The 2,262-nt window shown below is 32.8% G+C and overlaps 1 non-coding gene across 1 annotated transcript; it reads left to right on the forward strand.

Annotated features, from left to right (window-relative positions):
* Positions 1 to 432: 432 nt before the first annotated feature.
* On the forward strand, positions 433 to 539 carry LOC139887328 (small nucleolar RNA R71). The gene has a single exon (XR_011773163.1). It is a non-coding gene; the product is annotated as a small nucleolar RNA R71 (small nucleolar RNA).
* Positions 540 to 2,262: the final 1,723 nt, after the last annotated feature.

Consider the following 2,262-nt stretch of genomic DNA (forward strand, 5'->3'; position numbering starts at 1 on the left):
CTTGGCGGTTGATAATTATTTTGATAATTATTTCCAGGCCTTTGGTTCATGTATGAAACATTCTCTCTTTGTTCCATTGTTTGTTCAATACTGAGACAATCTTTTGTCAAATGTGGTCCTCCACACTGCTCACAACTAATTCGTATTGCGTGAATATATTTAGTCATCTTTTCCATTCGTCGCTCGAAAGCATCTAACTTTGCAAAAATGGAATCAAAGTCATGACTAGAATCGGCTCTAGCCGCTTTAGATGATCTAACGATGTCTTTTTCTTGATGCCACTCATGTGAGTAGGAGGTTGTGTTATCAATAATTTTGTAAGCTTCAGTTGCGGTTTTCTTCATAATGGAACCACCAGCTGCTATGTCGATGTCTTTTCGTGTAGTAATGTCGCATCCTTGGTAGAATATTTGTACTATTTGATAAGTATCTAAACTATGTTGAGGACATCCTCTCAACAACTTTCCAAATCTTGTCCACGCCTCATATAAAGTTTCATTTGGCTTCTGCGTGAACGTAACAATTTCTCCTTGAAGTCTCACGTCTTTAGATGCCGGAAAGAATCTTTTAAGAAATTTCTCAACTAAGACATCCCATGTGTCAATCGCCCCTTCAGGTAACGATTCTAACCAATCTTTGGCTTCTCCCTTTAAAGTCTAGGAAAAAAACATGAGATAGATCTGTTCATCCTCAACTTCTCTGATTTTGAATAGAGTACAGATCCTATTAAAGGTACGAAGATGTTCGTTTAGATCTTCCTTCGGCGTACCACTAAATTGGCATTGATTAGTTACCATGTGTAGGATTTGTCATTTGATTTCATAATCTGGCGCATTAATGTCTGGTTGAGTAATTGCATGACCTTGGCCAGTGCGTGTAGCCCTCATTCGGTCTTCCATACTTAGAGATTCCTGATTTTCCATGATTGAAATTGTTGAATCTGAATCATTAGAGGATTCTGATTTAATGGTTTCTTCCTTGACAATCTCTGGTTGTATAATTTGTGGTTCAGGAGGAATGATTAGTGGTTCAGGATCTCTGAATTGTCCTTGAATATCCTCCGGATTCTCAATTGTGAGGTCGGGTTCAAAAAATTGATTATCGGAAATTTGAATTGGAGTACTTGGTCGAGTAGATGACGATTTTAAAGAAAAATCAACGGCAACAATATTGGCAAGATGTCTTGATCCAGTTACAGGTGGTGAACGTTTGAAAGGTGGTGAACGTTTTGCTCGGTGCATTCATTGAATATCCTATTAGTTATAAAAATAAAAAAAATTATATAAGTTATCAAATTAATTGACTTTTCTGATTTTGCCCACGTTTCGAATAGCCAATAGATGCAGCAGGTAGCCAGGACCCTTTAAATCGGAAGCCCACAACTCGCCACTAACAAATCCAACTATTACTACGAAACAGAAAATTTTGGATGTCTATCAATTTAACCGCTTAAAATAACTTTTTTTTTTCAAAATTTTGAAGAAGATATAGAAAATTCTATGTCCTAAAAACTAGAGCGTAGAAATGAGAAAGAAGAAAAGTGTGTCGAAAAACGTCGAAAAATAAAAGGATAAGAAAGAAAAGCGTCGAAACTTAAAAGTCTAAAAACTAAATATTAAAACTTGCGTCTAGAGGTATTAAGGCTTAAAAGGAATTCTATATCCAAAACGGCAATAACTTAATTAAGCACTAAAATTTATTAAATATTAAAGCGATAAGCGATTTCGCAAAATTCTAAAGCGCCTAAATCTTAATCTAAAGAAAAAGCACTTAAGGGATTTTACGACAAAGCCTAAGAATCTAGAAATATAAAATTACTACGGCAAAAATTAAGTTTAAAACTAATTACGAATGAAAAATATACAAATTAAGAATAAACGATAAAAATATAAAATTTATAAAAAGAAACAAAAAAAATGATAAAATTACTTATTTTTATAAAAAAATATTATTTTTATATTATTATTTAAAAGTATTAATTTTATATATTTAATAATAATTAATAAACGTAATATTACTAATTATAAATTAAAACTAAAAACTAAATACTAATTTAATTAAACCCTAATTAATAATAATAATTAAATAAATAACCCTAATCCCGTAATTAATGCTGTCAAAAGTTGCAGTCTGAGACTGCTCCGTGACTGCGGTATAATTTAAGAGGCTAGCTCCACGACTGCGGAGCTCTGTAGGCTTAGATTATGGCAGGTTCAAATTCGTGCAGGTTCAGTTTTTTTTTTTTTTACTTTTCACTTTGAT

The sequence above is a fragment of the Rutidosis leptorrhynchoides genome, chromosome 1 (assembly GCF_046630445.1).
Source record: "Rutidosis leptorrhynchoides isolate AG116_Rl617_1_P2 chromosome 1, CSIRO_AGI_Rlap_v1, whole genome shotgun sequence".
In the NCBI taxonomy this organism is placed as follows: domain Eukaryota; kingdom Viridiplantae; phylum Streptophyta; class Magnoliopsida; order Asterales; family Asteraceae; genus Rutidosis; species Rutidosis leptorrhynchoides.